This window comes from Centrocercus urophasianus, unplaced genomic scaffold (assembly GCF_019232065.1).
Source record: "Centrocercus urophasianus isolate 14NV4802_14NV808 unplaced genomic scaffold, USGS_Curo_1.0 seq_22, whole genome shotgun sequence".
Taxonomy (NCBI): Eukaryota; Metazoa; Chordata; class Aves; order Galliformes; family Phasianidae; genus Centrocercus; species Centrocercus urophasianus.
In genome coordinates, this window is record NW_024884778.1 from 7,695,346 (window position 1) to 7,714,766 (window position 19,421).

Below are 19,421 nucleotides of genomic sequence, written 5' to 3' on the forward strand. Positions count from 1 at the left end.
ACCAGGAAAATGGATTGCTTTTGAGCCTCTCTCCATCCTCATTAAACTTCCACTCTTGTGAGGTGTCAGAATTGTAAAATGCCTAATATGGCCAGCTAATTATAACACTGCTCCCTGCTTTAGCCTCTTCAATTACATATATTTTCCACTGGCTGAAGCAGCCAAGCTCCCACTTTGGGTTACTCAGACCAAGACTAACAAGGAGACTGGGGGTGTTCAGCGGACAGAGGACAACATGCCCACACAGAACCTGGGAGAAAATGAGAAAGATCCCAGCTGTAGGACACAGCATTCCTCAGGACATGCAACAGGCAGTCTATGCTTAGGCAAGGCTGGAAGATGGAGGTGCCCCACTGCTTTCCACATCCTTTGGTAACACTGGTAGCTGGAAGTCAGGCCCTAGAGTTAATTCTCTCCTTGAGCATCACTGCATTCTTACGTATGGTAAGACCTGTGCAAACATCTGCTTGTGGCAGCTCCTGGGGATCAAACCCTGGAAGTCTCCTTCTAGTTTGACTACGCCATTTCTCCCACCTTCTGCAGCCATGGAAAGCAAAGAGGAGACCAACCAGAAGTCTACAACCCTCACAGAGAGCAAACTGCATTTATGTCCCTCAAACAGTACAGTATTGTGCAGCCAACGTGAAGCTTACTAGCACAGATATTTTGGCAATGGAGAAGCCTGATGGTTCTTCAACCATGGCTGGATGAGGATGAGCTCTGACCACGCAGTCTGACTCCCAGGACTGAGCCTTTCTACCAGGTCCCATTAAGGCTGACACCAACCTACTCAAAGAAGCCTTATATAAAGTTTCTCAAAGGAGCAAATCCACTCGGACTCAAAGACTTTCTAAGGATAAACCACCCTCCTTCATCACATCTCCCAACAAAAAGGACGTTACTGTTTTGGCTCTTCTCTCTCATTACAAAAACAAAGCAATTGAGGATTTTTCCAAGTAATACCTTGCTGTACAAATATTTCATTTTTAGCAGAAAACATTTTTCAGTGTATTTATGAAGAAAGCATTCTTGCTGTAACAGAACACCATGCTCAGGCAAAGACGTCCCAAGCACAACTGAGAAAACCATCTCCCTGATAAGGGATCAGAAGATCAAAGTTGTGTTTTATTAGTTATATAAAAAGTATCTTTAGCTCTCTGTTGAAAGGAAAAATTTGCATTTAAATAGAAAGATTAATAACTGTAATACACAGAGCCACACTGAATAACTTTTTGTAACATAAAATAATTCATATTGTTTTATATAAACTGTGCACCTTAAGTCAAGCCACAAAAAATGATAATCGTAATATTTTATGGAACAATTTTAATATAATACAGCTTTGTTACATTATTATTCTCCGTTGTAAATAATGCATGTCTGGAGGTTTGGGAAAGACTGGATTTAAAATACTTATCTCTGAAAATTCAATAGGGCATGTGCTTTTTGGTGTGTTTACACTATGCATAAGTTTCACTTATTAAAATAGAAATAAATAAATAAATGAATCTATTGGGAGGATAGGAGCCAACCTCCTGCCACGAGGGCAAACCCAGAGGTGATGCCAATGGAGAGCTCAGTAATTATTATCTTTTTTTTTAGAAAGGAATCTTTTCTTCTAGAATATGTGGATCTGGATTCAGGTAAGTATTTTGAAATGCTATTGAACAGTTGCGTTGTCCAAGTCGTACATACATTCATATATACACAAAATTTTGTCATTCTCTTAACATTTGGGGGACACCATTTGAAATCTAATTTTAAAGCAAAATCGCTTGTAACTGCATCTTTTAAAAACTGACTTTGTACCACAGGAAAAGAGCCACCCTTTTCCATTTGGTTTTAACCAAGCTCATTAAAAAAAAAAAAAAATATTAGATACTGATGTTTCAGACAATATTAAAAAAAAAAAAAAAAAAAAAAAAAAAACGTTAGTATCCTTTTAGAACGAACCTGAATCATTTCCCTTCCATGTGTGTGCAATTAGTGTTAGTGATGGGTTATATGCTAGGATGCCCAGCTGAGAGTAGGGGTTGTATCCCCAGGTCATGTCCCCATGGGGTACCCTCACATGTGGGCTACAGTACCTGAGGGGCTATGATATCTTCCTGCAGTGCCCTTGCCTTCCTCTCCCCCATATTAGCAGGAAACATAGGACTCGGCTGTCCTACCTCGCAGTATTCAGTTTATTGCTTCTTCTTGATAAAAAAGCACTCCTTCCCCAGAAACATTTCAGTGAGAGAAGGATCAAGAGGGAGTTGCCTGGTGTTCCCCCAGCATCACACAGATAAAAGAAGAAAGCACATCTCCTTACACTTCTCAGAGCCACCAGCACCACTAATTGCCATCCCAAAATTCAGCTCAGGCTCCTCACACTGCTCATTTACTCTCCATCCCTCTTGCTGCCTTCCATTTCATCCTGCAAGCACCAAGCAATGGGCACAGACAAAATCACACCACAGTTCAGAAGAGCCTCTGCTGGTGTTCAGCAGTGAGCACAGTGCTCCTTGACACAAGGATAATCAGGAGAAGATTGTAGATGCTCAAAAACCTGGTGTGTGTCCATTAGGGAGCACAGCTCCCTCTTTCAGCTGTAATGCATCTGGATTGCGGAGGCTGCAGCCTCTCTGTGGCTGTGATATGTGCTGCTTTCTAGTAGCAGCACTGGGCCATGAGGTTGGACACCAGTGCAGGGACTGAGATATGCTCATCACTTCCTTAGCCAGATACCCAGAAGCACCACCAGCAGGGACCCACTACAAGGCTGGGAGCACCCACGGAATCCTTCTCCAGTCCCACTGTGCTTGACCTGTCTCAGCAGATCTGTGCCAGCAGATAACAGGTGGGCAGGAGAAAGCGGCTGCCCTGACGTGCAGTTGGAATCACTGTACCCCACTGCCTGCTGCAGGACCTGGTGGCACTCAGCTAGCACAAGTCACAACACACCCTCCTTTTTTCCTACAACAAAAAGACAAACCTCAAAAACTAACAAACCAACCAGTCACCATGGTGTTGAAGTACAAGTTAGTGTTACAAACCATCAGGTACTGGAGCTGAGCTAAAAGACAAATCACCCACACACAAAGGAAGCTTTCTACATCAACCTCTTCACAAGCAAAAAGAGCAATCATCAAGGAGAAACAGAAACCCCTCAGACTTGGGCTCTTTAGATTTAATGAACCACAGGACTGCACCATCACCACCACTCAGACTCAGAAAGGAGGGATGAGAGGCTGAATTACACCACTTCCAAAGGGCGGGTCTGAAAATGAGAGGACCCGTCTGCTTTCCATGGCCACCTCTTTGCAAGGTCAGAAAAGCAATCCCTGCCTTTGGGAACCATCACACTTTCCAGGACTTTTGCAGAAATCTGTGGTCTCGTCATTTTTATTTTACTATTTCAGGGGGCAAAGCTTGATCAAGTATTTTCTACTTAAAACTGGAACAAATGCAAATAAGTTTTGCAAAGACTAATTTTCTTGCACACAATGTCAGTTAGCATTACAATATGTTGATGTATATTTTTTAGCTGCTCAGTGTAACTTCTTGAGCTTCTGAATGCAAATACTTCACGTCAAGGAGAAGGATAAGACCACGTGATTTTTTATCTCAGTTACACATTCACATATCACACATCCAAAGTTAACAAGTGACTCTCTTGTGTAAAGCAGTTTTCTACTTTCTGTGCATTCAAAATAGCAACTATGAAAATTCTTGTCTATTATACAGTAAGACAGTTTGCTGCCCTTATTTCTGTGACCATGTGCATTGTACAAGCAGAGGACAGAGTCTTTTATGCTATCATTCTGCTGTCTGAAAATCTTATTCTACGATCTCTGCTTTTTCATTGCCTTTTTCAGATGTTTAATGAAGCGATGCATAGATATGAGATGCCCCTGTTATTTATTCTGCCCAGTCTCTATCGTTTTCAATCTCAGAACTATTGAATAAATGGAAATCAAGTCACCAGACCTGTTTTGCACTTCCTCAGCAGAGCTCCCACTGGAGTTGATGAGAAATGTGCACAAGGTACACACAGGAGGCTCAAGTCTTCTTTTTCCCACATTGTCTGCATGGAAGAATGGAAAACAAATGTTGCCATTCATAGGCATCATCAACTTTTTAACCAAATACTGCCATTTATAAAGCATGCTTTCTAAATGAACCATCACATTCACACTCCATCATGGCCACTCTTTCACCCAGTTGTCATCCCCCTGGGGCCTCATATTAATACTAGCCCACATCATCAATATGGAAGAGAGGGAATGGCTGTAATTTGTGCCAGGGAAGGTTCGGCTTGGATATTAGGAAAATCCAAAAGAGTGGCTAGGCACTGGAACAGGCTGCCCAGGGAAGCAGTACTATCATCATCCCTGGATGTGTTCAAGAAACGTGGGCATGTGGTACAAACATGGTTTAGTGGGCAATATTAGTGGCCTAGTTGGACTAAGCGATGTCAGTGGTCTTTCACAACCTTAATGATTCTGTGATTGTAGGGTATGCCACACACTCCTGCATACAGGTGTGGATTTGCCCAAGCAAGCTGTGCAGAGCTCTGATTTCTTACCACCTCCAGCTAAGAGTAGCACCACTGACCTTTTCTTTCCACATGGCCATCTCAGATGGCAGCAAAAATAAGGCTTCAGTGCTGAAGGTCGGTTACATCAACCTTGTCCATTTTCTACTTGTGTACAAGTTCACACGCATCATTCCTCTCTCGCCAGGATCACACTCAGCCCACTGGTTTTCAGGAGCATACATTAGAGGGAATTTTAATGAGCTGAACTCATGCTGAACTTCCTTCTTTAGCTGCTATTTCAGTGATTTGTTGACTCTCTAAGGCTCATTCAGGACTTTTTTTTAGCCTTGACACTGTAGATAGACACGGATTTTACGTGCCAACTCTTCTGTATTTTTGGCACTCTTCTCATCGTGTAGCAGGTCAGCAAAAAACAAGTTCAAGCAAGAGAGGATGCTTCCTGCATGTATCTGTGCTGCCTCAAAGTAGTCTAAACTAATCCCTCCCTCTCTTCCCCATTAGCAGCGATGCTAAGCTGGAAGCAATGGCTGAGGATGCTTTAACAGCCACACAGAATCTTAATTAGATCTGCTTACACTGATACTGTGTATTTTAGGCCGGCTGGCTCAGTTTCCTTAGCCACAGCCTCAAAAAGAAGCTGAATGCACTGGTTTATTTGTGGGTTTTTAAATTGTTTTAGCATTGTCTCTGATTTTTGTATCAGCCATCTGCAAAGTGTAATCTTCTATGGCACATGTTGTAATTTCTCTATTATTATCTGATGGGAGAGAAAACCAGAGTTAAGGGAGATTAAGGTCAGCACTCTCTCCACATTCAATCGCTGTATAATCCACTGCGCTATCGCTGGGGAAGATTATCAGCCTTGATAGGACCCATTCTTTGAGCCATTCAGTTCTGCTGAGGCCCACTTCTCCCACAGACTGCTCTTTCTGCTCTTTCGGCCTAAGTGGAAAGAAATCACACAGACTTTCTGCTACATCCCATCACAGCACCCTGGAATGAAGCAGAGGGAGAAAGGTTCTCCTGGTCAGGAAGATGCTACTGGGCAGGATCAGCGCTCCCAAGGCAGATGCTGCTTCTTGTGACTCTGCGCTGTTAAACGGTCCAAAGAATTATTGTTGACACAAAGCAGAGTGTGCCTGGGACAGGGCTGACTCTGTTCCCCCCTGTCCTCTCCCTGCAGAGACATGCAACTTCCCACAAAATGCTCTGAAACCAAAATAACTAATGAATTATCTCCTATTGCATCATGTCTCTCTACCAAGAACAGACACGCCTCATCATCTCCCAAAGTTTGGTAAGGCTGGGCCACGCGCTGCTTGTAAGCATCACCACATTTAATTGTTTAATAGTCCCGTGCCTCTCTGTAGATAGAGCAGAGGCAGCACTGAGCTCACATTGGGCTCTGCACACACTCTGCACAGGTTAAATGCACCCAGAGAGGCAGTGAGGACAAAAGTACTCTCCCACTACTGCAGCCCACTGTAAAATATCTGCAAAACCCATCAGGACAGCTGATCAGGACTGCAAGAGCAACCAGAACAACCCAAATCTCAGGATAACTTCACTCTGCTTGCAATTAATGTATGAAGGTAGAAGTGTTTTCAAATTACTTTAATTCACAGTTTCTCATCCATTCCCAACAAGTTAATGACTGTTGCTCCTCCAGAAGCCGTCTCTTAGCAACACAGGCTCATCATCTGAAGAACCACATCCCTCCCAGTGCCACACTGGAAGTTCCTATTAGATAGCAAAGGCAAGATGGAAGAGCTGACGCTGACCCAGGGCAGGCAGCATTCAGCTCCAGGAAACTGCTGTCAATTATCACATTGTGTGCATGTGAATGGGAGATCTTCCGCTCAGGGCCAGGAGGGGATGAAGAAAAGGGCATCGTCTCTTTCCCACAGGAAGATCAAGTGTGGGCACCAAGAGCAAAGGCTCCAAAGCACTCCACGGCTGCAGGATCTGTTCCTCCCAGTTCCTGCAGCCCCACCACAAGAAATGGCTGCAGATCAAGCACTGGTAAAGTGCTATCAAAAAGCTCACAGTTTGGTTATATGTTCAAAGCAGGTCTTCATTTTGTTCATGTAGTTTTCAAGGACTTGCAAATTACCCGTGTCACACCTGCCCCTTAGAAGCCCATTTTCCACAGATGCTTTCAGTAGATTTCCAACTCTTTCTGTTTTACAGTGACATGAGACTGAAGCCCTCAGTGTTATCTGTCCCTCAGTCTCTGCCTGGCTGTACAGCTCACTAGAGGCAGGAGGGGGAATTGCAAATCCAACAGATCCATAGTTGAGCAAACAAGCAATCAAAGCTGATCATACAATAATTAAGGTTGAAAAAGACCACTAAGATCATCCAGTACAACCATCAACCCATCATCACCATGTCCACTATATCATGTCATCAAAAGTACATGGTATCAACAAGATATCATCACAGAGCGTGGGGACCAATAAAAGATCCCACTGAGGGGAATACATTAAGCAATTAATCCAAATCCATTTTAAAAAATCAAAACATTTCACTTTAACATCTTCCACATGAAACTCACAGCTTTTTCTCTTCAAAATAGTTTTAGTGTGTAATTCAGTTTTAAAAAGAAGAAAGTAACAGGTTTCCATTTTAACAGTGTCACATCACCTGGGAAAGAAGCCATAAGACCTTTTTTGTTTGTTCCTACATGATTCAGAAATTGCAGCCATGGGATTCTATTTGTTAATGGAAGAGATGGGATCCATCTGATGAAACGGGCCAAAGAGCAGCCAGCAGTGGCTTTCTGGGGCCAAGTATTGAAGCCCACAGCAAGCGGGAGAACTGGAAAAGGAGGGAGCAGGGCCAGGGAAGCCCCAAGGAGGGACTGCTGCAAATGCAAGCTAATGAGTTATACTAAAATCAACTAAAACCACACATAACATTTTGCTGTGTTGCTTTTCTGGGCAATAAATGACTGTAGCTGCTGTGGGGAAAGCAAAGAAGTGTGATGGGAGGGGACCCTGGCAGCAAAACAGTGTAAAGAAGCTTTCCCCAGTCGCAAAATAAATCTGGAAAAAGGATGTCCCCAGCTCTTTGATTGAGGGTATCCCGAGGATAAGCAACCCTCACTAATCCTACATCACATCCCCATTCACAAAGCTGAGAAGAAGCAGTCAAGGCCCTGAGGCACCCAGACACAAGGGAATGTGAGTGGGGTGAGAACCAGCACAGTGCCCAGCACAGGTTTCCCTCACAGCACACCCTAACAGAGAGGAACTGACCTGAACCCAACAGAGCAGCATGTTTGCTCTGGGGTTGGAACTCTTCCTGGTGCCCAGTCACCTTCCAACCAGGGTAAAGTCTTCATTGTGATGCACTTTTAATTTTTCTGCTTATAGCTTCAGTATTGCTGGATCATATATAACCATACTTTCATGCTTGGGTAGCAGCAGAACAGCAAGATTTCTTGCACCTATCTCAGGAGGAAAAGTTTTACTAAATCATTAAATAAAATCATCATGTAGTCTGCCTTTATGAAATTAAAAAAAAAAAGAAGTCAGCTGTAGAATTGATACACGCAAGTGGGAAAGTGCTGTGAGCACAGCACAGCATCTGAGTTAGAGGCTGTGCATCAAGGAGGGAATAGAGTGCGTGAATTTAAGAAAAAAAATGAAAAAAAGATCCTATTGAATTCAGCTTTTTCTCACCTCTAACAAGGCTCTAGAAACAGCACTAATCAATCCAAATGACACTTTCTTGTGGAGATCTATTATATTCCTCAAAGATCATATGGCTTTATATGTTATAATTTGGTTCTGAATTATGGCCTACATCAATTATAATTGAGCACTGCTTCCCACTGTACAATCAGACTGTGAAGAGAGCAGAAAGGCAGTGGACATTAGAGGATTACTATCAGAACCACCTAATTTAATTAAGAAAGAGATTTATTAAAATGGTAACATAACAGGTGTTTTATGAGACTAATAATTAATAAGGTTTCTGTAGAACATTTGTAAGAGAAATAGACAATATGCAGTGCCAGCGGAACCTCCCTGTAATGGGATAACAATAAAGCATTAAGAACTGTATATCAGATATTATGATAATAATCTGATACTGTAAATTACGGTTCGAAGAGGATTAAATGCCATTAGTGCAAATTAGTATTTATTTAAGCTGCAGCGGGTCTTTATATAGCAGCTGGAGGGAAGGTGGGCTCCCAGGGGGAGGAGTGAAAAACCTGGTTGCCAGCAAAGCCACAGCTCCAAGATCCTTCACTGGGAACCCAACGACTTGTTCTTGCCTGAGCTGCCTTCTAGGGGAAGGAGGAAGCTGCAATCCTTGACACAGTGATGGAAGAGGTTATTAGCAGTGGGAAATTTTTTTCAAGGCCAGTACTTTAATGAGCTCCTAAATAATGACTTTATCTTAGAGGCCCACTCAATATTCATTCAGTATCAATAGAACCAACACAAGTCCAGAGCTGTGGATGAGAGGCAGCTCCCAGCTGTGGGACGCCGTGGGCCGAGGGCTGAGCCACCTTTTGTCACTTGTAGTCAGCATCTGGCATTGACAGCGAGCACAGAGTGTGCACACTCAATGAAATGGTCACTTGGTGTCAACGCAGGCTGCCTTCATATGTGCCATAAATGGCACTGAGCAGTTTGGGGCCACGTGCACATTAATCCAAATTCAGTTTTTGTGGCTGTTTTGGGCACATGGCAGCCTGGGTAATTTTGATCAAACTTGCCCTGGGTTTTGTTTTCAAGTTTTGGACAAAAACACTGCAGATTCATGCTTCCTCCAACATGAAATACCATCTGCCAGACCTCTCAGCTGGCTGCTCCATTACTATTTCCCAGGCCAGGCACGGACCCTAGGCCACGGCTTCTTTATGGTTTGGGGATGTGTATGAGAGCAGATTAACTTGTCTTGACAGAGAAACCAGTAAGCATTCAGCCTCTGGAGCCCCCATACATCTTCTTACCAGTTTTATTTCATTTTTAGCCACTTCCTTCATTTGTGCTTCCCTAGTCACAAGCCTCACGGGCAGCAGAAGCTGAGCAATGTCTCTCATCAGCACAGCACTGCAGGCTCTGGAGGTTCACAACACATAACACAATTTCAACCAACTCCCCAAAGGCAGGCCAGGATTTCCAGGCCCTCCAGGGAGCTCAACACTCAGCTCCCACCTCGCTGACAGGCTCTGTGTTTCCAAACCTCGTGAGATCCTCTGCAAGGAGCACACATTTTGCAATTATTAATTACCAAACTCCTAGCAATTCACAGGACTGCTTGTTTTCCTGTGTTTTACATTGTGTATCACACAGGGTCTGCATGTGAGCAAACATCAGGACCCTCCCCTACACAAATAACCCTGCTTCCATGTACAAACCAAATATTCATGCTCGCTTTTGAGGTCTTCAGGCTGCACCCAGCAGAGCCAGCAGCAAGAAACCTGTTGACTTCACAGACAGGTAGAGGGCTGACAGAAATACAGAGGATTTATTTCAAAGGGTAAAAGGTGCAGAGTGTATTCTCTCCCTGCAAGGGAGATCCTCTGGGCCAGTTTGAACCAAATGGTTGCCAAAACAAAGCCTGCTTTCATCTCTTGCATTGCTAGTTAAATCACTTCCATGTGATGCCACTGTCAGTCACTGAGTTTTAATATTACCACAGCAACATTACAGGAGAATGAGTGCTGAATCAATAAAAAATTAAGGAAATACGGTTTTTATTACACAGTGATATTTGGAATTGATCCCTTAAGGCTTTCCAGTCGCCTCAGCTTTGCTTTATATGCCAGTGGATGGAGTGTTGTGTGAAGTAGTTTGAATGCAGGAACCAATCAGTTGTAATCTAATTTTAAATGGACCACAAGCAAACTGCAAAAATAAAGACAGGCAGGGGCATCATGTTGACAGATGCGCCCATGGTACATCGTATCTCTGCTCTAACTAGGAAAAATACTCTCTTAGATTGTTTTATCTATGTATAATGCCAATAACAAGAACAATAGGGGGGAAACTTCGTTTCTGCAGGGCCATGAAGAATAAATTTATAGAAAAAAATGTGAAAAGGGAAAATAATATAATCTCTTCCCAGCTTCATTGTCAAATGCTAAATTAACAGCCAATAAGCACACGAAAAGCACAGAATAAGCAACGTGGATGTCTCACTTGTTCAAGCCAGTGAAAATTTCTCTGAAGCCAAAATCTGATTGTTCCACTGACTCCTCAGGCGAAGGGGTATGATTGCCTTGAGGAATCACCACCAGCTCCCACCGTTGATAAACACCTACATGCTTAAACCAGAGCCCACCACTCCACAGAGAAGACCTTTAAATCACAGCCAATCAAGAAAAAAGTCAATGCAGCACTGAGGTACACAGCTTCTTGGGCATGGTGGTGATGAGCTGATGGTTGGACTTGATGATCATCTTAGTGCTCTTTTCCAACCTTAATGATTCTGTGATTCATAGCTCATGTTGCTGTGAGAAAGGAGCAGAGCCAATTCAGCTGTGTTCTGCACAGCCCCAACCCATCCCCTTCAGGCGGCAGTATCCCAGGTCTCAGCTCACCACATTTTGGTATTTGAAGCTTCAGGCTCTGCTCATTTCTCTGGAGCAGCTGATGGTCTACTAAGGAAGACCTGCCAACATCAGAAAGCAGCTAAGTATCTCAGTGTGCTTTCAGACAATCCTCCTTTCCTAGCTTGCTTAGGTCTTCTACTGAACATGCATCTTTCACATCTGTATCAATACACCCATAGCCACAGTTTCTGTTCTTTCCTGACTCAAACTGCTGTGTTAGCCTCCTGAACACAAAGAAAACAGAATTATAGACTTGTCTATAAATTTAAGACCCACTTAGCATAGGCTACCACAGTGCATTAAGAGTCATCCCTCTGACAGCCCTCCAGACCCGCTAAAATACACCTCCTATAATATGCTGAAGGAGTTACATGACCACAGGGGCCCAACTTCTGGAAATGCTTTAGAAGCTGGGATTTTCTAACCAAAAAATATAGCAGTTGCATGAGGGTGGTTCAGCAGTCAATCTCCCTGGGTGAAAAAATAGATAAAAAGAACAAATCGCCAACCTAAATATTCATTGCAGCTTCACAACCACATTTCATTCTTTTTGTGCAGATACAATCTCAACCATTAACGTTGACTGCTGGTGCTCTGAAAAAAGAGACCCAACAAAACACCAACCCAGAATGCTACTGAGGCAAAAAAAAGTGTGAGCAAACAATGTCTGGGAGGCACAAATAAATAAATAAATAAAAGCCCACAATCATGAAAGAAGGCTTCTTCCGTTAAAGAGGAAAATACATGCAGTTTAATGAGAGCTGTAAAAACAATTTAAAAATTCAATCACAAAGGGAAAAATAGCAGCTCTGATCTCAAAGAGCATAAATCAGCAACAAGGGAGAGCAGACTATTTCAAAAAGGAACCAAAAGGAATCAATGGAAGTTCTATGACTTGTAGAATAATAAAAATATGGAAATTTAATATAATAGCATGACATTAAATTCTAGCAAGTTTGCAGATTTCGTATTAGATAAAGATGGAAAAATTGTCAAACACCATGCAGAAAATGCAGAAAGAACCAGCAAACATATTTGTTCCCTATTTAAAAAGATGGAACTATTGCTCATCTTCTATGGTGGCATGGCAATGCTTTGTATTTCAACATAAACAGAAAATTCTTAAACAAACGTTAAATGTAAACATTTAAGCACAGGATTAAGTAATTTGCTCTCCTAGCTATTTAACAACTAAGATCCCTCCAAAATAGCTGCTCTCCTTTTGAGTCATATGAAATCCCAGTAAGCCACAGGAAATACAGGATTGTACTGGTACAGAGAAGGGTTAAGAGGAATGGCTTTAAACTAAAAGAGGGGAGATACAGGTTAGATGAGAGGGGGAAATTCTGTACTCAGAGGGCAGTGAGGCAGTGGCACAGCTGCTCAGAGCTGTGGGTGCCCATCCCTGGAAGTGCTCGAGGCCATGGATGGGGCCCTGGGCAGCCTGAGCTGGTGGGGGGCAGCCTTGCCCGTAGCAAGGAGGTTGGAAATGGATGATCTTCAGGGTCCCTCCAATCTAAGACACTCTATAAGTCTATGAAGAGTTCACAAGATGACCCTGTCTTGTTGGCCAATGCTGACTGTGGGCAAAACCATGAAATGGAGGTCATGACAGGTGACTGCTCTACCACTGCTCCTGTCCCCTCCTGCACCCAGGCAGGGCTCTCACCCAGCCCCTTCCCAGATCAATAGAAGGCACTGTTTCCTGGCTTTGAAAGCTCTTTGTTGTCACTGCCTTTGATTTCCCCGTTCTCCAGCTCTCCTTGGAGGATGTGATTTGGTAAATGGATCCTACTCAAGAGCTTGTGAATACATTCTGATTGAATTTCAATATCAGACATACACCTCTAAGTACTTGGGCTGGCCAAGAGTATAAATACTATTATTAGTAGTAACAAATATTAAGCAAAGCTGCACTGACTCACTATAAAAACTCTCCTGAAGCATCAGCTTTGCCTCTGCTTTCCTGCCCACTGTGCAGCCAACGCTCTTCATGGGAAAAGCAGCATCTCCCTCCCTCAGACTCAGAGTTTGACTTTCTGTACGTTTGCCCTCTTGCTTAAGTTATGCCAGCCCATCCACAGGCATAGCTAATTCTCTCATTAGCTAGCACCTGGTAGCTCAACTCTGCTTCACTGTGCTTAGCATTATGCAGATCAGCCAAGTATTGATGTAGCATCGCTGAGGAAAATCCAGATTGTTTTTTTCCTCATGTTTCTCCTCTTTTGAAACTTAAGATCCATTCTAGAAATAATTTCAGGGCCTGCTGAGCACTGCCACAGGGGGAATGTGAGGGGCTTTCAACATTAAGACTAAAAGAAGTTGGAAATTTGCAAGTAGTTGCCTTTGAAATTAGATTTTGAAGCTAAATTCAAAGAAGTCCCTGTAGCTTGTCCCATCCCCATAAATACACATGGCATTTCCGACAGAGGTCAAAAAAAAGCTCTTTCTATGTGCTCAGCCTGCCCTACCTCATCCCCTCAGCCTTGATACAACCAAACACCCTCAACTAGGGGACAGTATGGGGGCTGCATCAACTCAGGTGGCATCTGGGGGCCAGTGGAGGCCAGCCCAGTCCTGGGCTCTCTGTAGAGAGGAAGGTGCAGTTCTGCTCCCGTTTGTTTACTATCCAAACTTAAGCCCGGATTTATAATCACAGTATCATTAAGGTTGGAAAGACCACTAGGATCACCCGGTTCAATCATCAACCCATCAGCACTATACCAGTAAACAATGTCCCTCAGTGCCACATCCGCCCTTTCCTCCAACGCCGCCACAGACAGTGACTCCGCCACCTCCCTGGGCAACCTCGCCCCTCATTTTCTGAGAATAAATTTTTCATAATATTCAATCCAATTTCATAAACAATGGAACAGAAAGAGGTCACCTGAGGCATCTCTGTCCCATCAGCTCCTGGGGCCGCTAGAGACAACCACAAGCCACCAGATGCTGGTTCATGTCTTATGATACAATTCACCATCTGTGTTTCAGCAGCACACAGAGGTTTCCAGCCTGGCTCTGTTACACCATTTTCCACTGAGCATTGACACTCAAATGAGCCAAAGCAGACCAAGAGTAATATAAACTTGATGTTGCAGGAAGAGGAAGAATCAAGTAATTTGTTAGAGTACAAAGAAGTCATCTGTGGCGGAAACAGAAGCTGAAGCCACGTAGCCTCAACTCCAACTCTGCTTTTCAAGCTCAAGTGTTCTTATAATTGATTTATCTGATTTCTCCTCAGCCCTCTGAGACATGGCAGTGTCACATCTTGATAAGAAAACAGCATCATATCCCACAAGGAACTGGTAGAAACGGTCTTTGTACAGTGGGCTATGTTTAATTATTGAAATTTGTACTAGTTTCCATTCAGGTAATATATTCTTAAGTAACATATTTCCATATTTCATCTTCTTGTAACCTAGAGGCAGCTTGGTGACATCTGCTTCCATGCCATCTCTGCTTTCACAGGACAAGTGAAGGAGACATGCCAAGTCATCCTCACTGAGAGGTCACTTAATTTTGGTTTGTAAAGCCAAATCTCCTCTGATCTCCGTAATTACCAATCAATTTTACATAAAAAGCAAAATTAAGCCCTATTATTCTCATTTACCAGAAAATTAAAGGAATTAATTAAACATGGAAAAAGTGCTGATATCTGCCAAACTATTGCTTCCAACAGATTAAAACAAATTCAGGAATTATATGCAGACAAGGGAACAAAATCAGCTTTCAATCCAGCTCGGTGAACTACTGCAATGGAGAAGACTGTAAATAATTTCTGAACCAGGCTTTGTTTGAACTGTGGGACAAAAAACAGCTGAAACAATCCCCTTATTTTTGGTTTGTTTGTTGTTTTTTTTTTCCCAAAACAGAAAGGGCTCTGGAGACTGGTAAGGGCTCTGACAAGAGTTCCTTCAAACTTTGATTTGTCAAGGACTGCTGCTCTGTAATTATAGTGAACGGTTTCATCTCAAAGGAACAAAAGAGGGTGTAAACATTTGGAGACAAATTGTGATCACAGGAAATCTTTTGCAGTTGGTTGAATCGTGGGGGCAAGAGAGAATTTTCAAAGTGCAGGAGCTAAGGCTGGAAAAACTAGGAAAAACTGAACACTGAAGAGCTTGGAAACTCCAGCATCTTCTGCTGGAGTTCTTCCTAATGAAGACCATCAAGAGGCTGGTTCTGAAGTTACAGACAGAAGACAAATGCATTACTGCAAGCAGCATTTGAAAGACACTTGCAATTACAGCTGCTCTGGAACAATGAAATATATACTGTTCCTTAAATAAACTGAAAAAAATGATAACCTCTTTTAACTGTCGTGGTGTAGTAGAGAGATCTTCATATCTTCCTTAATGAGATTTTTATTGCCAGTGTAAATTTGTCTTGAACTGAATTTTTGTCTTGGGAACTCTGAATTATGTTATACCAAGTTGTTCCTGGTAAGCATGCAGGCTTGCACACATTTTTTGCTGTGAAAATGGCTCCTTCTGGCAAACTGAAAGCAATTGAAGCTCAATTTAATTAGCTGCCTTCTGTAAATATGCCATTATTCTTCTAGCTCAGTGCTGAAGTTATATTTACAAAGGGAACAGATAGCAATAATTATTTTGGGCTGTAGTTAGTCAGTATTAGTTAATGCCTGAGTGTAATTGAGAGGAAATTAAGACAAGTGTAGTCTTTGGGGGGTGGGGAGGCTGGAACGGAAGAATATATCAATCTGCAGCAGTACAGACACTACACCTGCATGCTCCTTCTTGGGTTGGAATGCACAGAAAATTTTGGCCAAAAAAAGCAAGCATTTACACTGTGATCTGGAACCAGAAAGGGTTAATGATAACCTCTTTGCAATTTGTTCGTTAAAACATTGCTGATTTTTTTTTTAACAACTCTAGAAAGCCTCTTTTCTGAAGTTCCAACTGAGATTTTAAGTGACAGTCCCATGGACTAGCAGCCATTGCCATGTTAGTCCTTACCAAGGCCACTGAGCCACGGCTCTGAAAGCTGTGCCAGAAGCTGCAGTGCCCAGGCAGAGCTGCTTGTAAATACTCCATGATGTCTGAGTGCCCTGCATGGCTGGGGAAGGGGAACTCTTTCAAACAATCTTTCAACACTTACCAGCAAATCTGATCCTTCAAACTGAGACCCTGCCCCGTATTGCTTTTGCAGGCCTGGATATATTATTCAAATTAACTCTCAGAACAGATTAGTTAAATTGCATTCCTATGTAGATGTTTCTATTTAAAATTAAAGAGGCCTTAATTCAATTTACCTTAATCCACCTTCAAAGTAAATCATAGCAAATGAATACTTCACTAATTCTGAATGATGTTCACACTTACGTTAAACACAGTTTAACTAATTCTCTTTAAATGCATCTACTTAATTTTCATTAGTTTCCCTTTGTGTCACCACAATATCTTCTCCCCCTTCTTTGGGTTTGCAAGTATCAAACAATAAGCACAACACTAAGCAATAACAGACTGCTCAGTAGATATACAGATAGGTCAGATGCTGCATTCCTGACTGGAGCAAGAAGTTCTTGAGTAAGTTTACGGGATTTTTTTTTGCACGAGGGTTAGCAATTTGAGTCCACTGTTGCCACTATAGAAGCAGTTGCCATCACATGTTTTAGGACAAGGATAGCTTGTGGTCACTCTACTGCATCAAGCAAACGCTTTCAGATTCTCACTTGCAAGGAGAGCTCTCTGCCACAATGGATAAGCCTGGAGGGTATGTGATAGCTGAGGGCAGGGCCGGGCTGTCAGCATCAGCCTCACTGGGATCCTGCACTGACAGCTGTTGTGCTAAACAGCTTCTGGCTGGAGGGCTCACTCACTTGCTGTGCCGCCTTGCGTGATGCAGAAACTCCCTCCAGTTCCCCAGTCCTCTGCATCTCCTCCGTAAGACTTCTGTCCTGCTCACTGTCCAGAGTCATTGCCTCACGATCTTTAGGTGTGGCCATGCACAGCACAGGCACCAGCTCTGCCTGCCCATTCAAACACAGGTAAAATAACCCCAGGTAAGGGCAGGGTGCCCCAGGTCTCTCAGCACCCTTCTCCCAAACACGCTGCTGTCTGCAGCCTTCCCTTATGCTGTCAGTAAGCACCGACCTTTGTACAAATCTTTGTGTGCACATCCTCAGATATAGCAAATAAGTATTTTTATTTAAGTTGAGATCATAGAATCATTCAGGTTAGAAAGACCACTAAGTTCATCAAGTCCAACCATCAACCCATCCCCACCATGCCCACTAAACCATGTCACTTAGTGCCACATCTACCCTTTTCTTGAACACCTGCACGGATGGTGACTCCATCCCCCTTCCTGGGCAGCCTGTGCCAGTGCATCACTGCTCTTTTTGAGGAGAAATTGTTCCTAATGTCCAACCTAAACCTTCCCTGGTGCAACTTCAATCTGCTTTTCAGATGACACTTACTTGAAATCACAGGTTTCACTGTGTTTAACGGTTGGCTAATCAGAATTGCTATAAACAAATACATGAAGCTACCAAGTCTGCAGGTGGCAAGTTAATGGAGTTTGAGTAGTAGACATCAACAAGCCGGAAAGTACCTAAATTCCATCGGTGCTACTAACTTCTGTGTTATTTCCCTGCTGCACAGAGTGCTACAGCAAATCAAAGGACCCCCAGGGTACCTATTCAACAAGGAACAAATTCTCACTTCAGCCATTATGCAAATGAAATGCTAAAAATGTTCTTTTGTTCCTCTGAGGTATTAGTACTACTAATGTGAAGTGCACAAACTTCATAATCTAGTAAAATATGATCTTGTGGTATTTGCAAAGTGCTGGGAGTTTATGGACTACCTCTCTGGGAGACGCAAAATGATCACGGAGCTTTCAACGTCCTTTCAGCAAAGTTCAGGCAAGAAGTGTTTTCATAATTTAAAATTCTGTTGTAAGCAAGATGGGAAATGTCATGCATCTGGCACGTAGCTACTTAGAAATGAAGAGTTAGTACAATAACAATAAAAAAAGATCTAGGGTATCTGAGCACACATGGTTCTTCTTCTGTGTAACTTATGATTTCAGAGAGCCGTGCCAAAGCTGAGCTGAACCATGAATACCAACTACTTCAGTCTTCAAGAGTTATAGCACAGGACATTCACATCTCTCTGTTCTTTCCCCTAGCTGTCACTCACACTGTTCCCTGTGAAAGACCTGAATCCAAAAGCCAGCTTGGACATTAATTTGACAACAGATGGATCAGATAGATTGGACCTCTGTCCTGGCAGTACAAAGCTGGAATACATTGCTGTGGTGCGTGCTGAATCGCTGCAGTGCCTGGCTTACAGCAGCCCTCCTACCTGGAAAGTGCCACCATGGCTCTGTGGGCAGCAATGATCTGCCCCAGGGGATCACAGCAGTACCTGCTAGCAGCGAGGGATCAGCAAGAAGTGCCACTTCCATGTCAGCACCAAACCCCAGTGTAGAACACAGAACAATGCATGATGGCTTCCATACATGGCCCAAGGTTAAACATCCAAGAGAGATTCTCTTAGAAAGAACCAATACTAAAACTGGATCACTCCTCACAGAAAATACACACATAATCCTCAGCACGCCATGATTTAAGTTCTTTCTCTGTACCCAACGTAAACCAGAGCCCTTGGTAAAAAATATTTTGAGTACTACAACTGCACATAGCAAGACACAGAAATCAGTTTTAAGCAAGCATACTTCTGTACCTTGGAGTTATTCTAACTAGAGCATTAAATGGCCTTAATGCAGGAGTAAGCAAGGGCTGTGAAGAGCTCCCTGGGCAGTGTCCAGGCCCCACAGGACTCATCCTAATCTCTCTCATGCCCTGAGGATGCTCTGCTGAAAAGACAGCTGTGTTGTTTTGCTCGACTGCTTCCACCAAGGTGATGTCCCAGAACTCTCCTGACCAGACATAAGGAAGCTTTCAGCATCCTAAATTAATTCATGACAAATCTATCCCCCTTTGTTGTCTTGCTATCATTATCCTCAGCTCTTCCTCACTGATGTGCTCTCATAGGAAGCAAATTAATCCCTTCTCAGTTTTTGTTTTGCTTGGCTAAGGAGGTCAAGCTGAAGTTTAAATCTATTTGTTAGCTAGCACTTTTTAGCCATTCCCATTAGTTTTTTTTAAAAGGAGCTAAAACAATGAGATAGAGGCTACTGTTCCTGCTTCAAGCACAACTCAGAAAATACAGACACACAGTGAATAGAATACAGGCAGGGTGGTTAACACAGCAACCCCCAGTTCATTCCTATTGCTTATCTCATGTAACTAGGTGGGATGGCTGAACAGTAGCCAAA

The 19,421-nt window shown here is 43.0% G+C and overlaps 1 long non-coding RNA gene across 1 annotated transcript in view; it reads right to left on the minus strand.

Moving 5' to 3' along the window:
* The window catches only part of LOC122162702, a 44,285-nt gene that overhangs the window by 24,351 nt on the left and 513 nt on the right, over positions 1 to 19,421 (minus strand). The window lies entirely within an intron of this gene.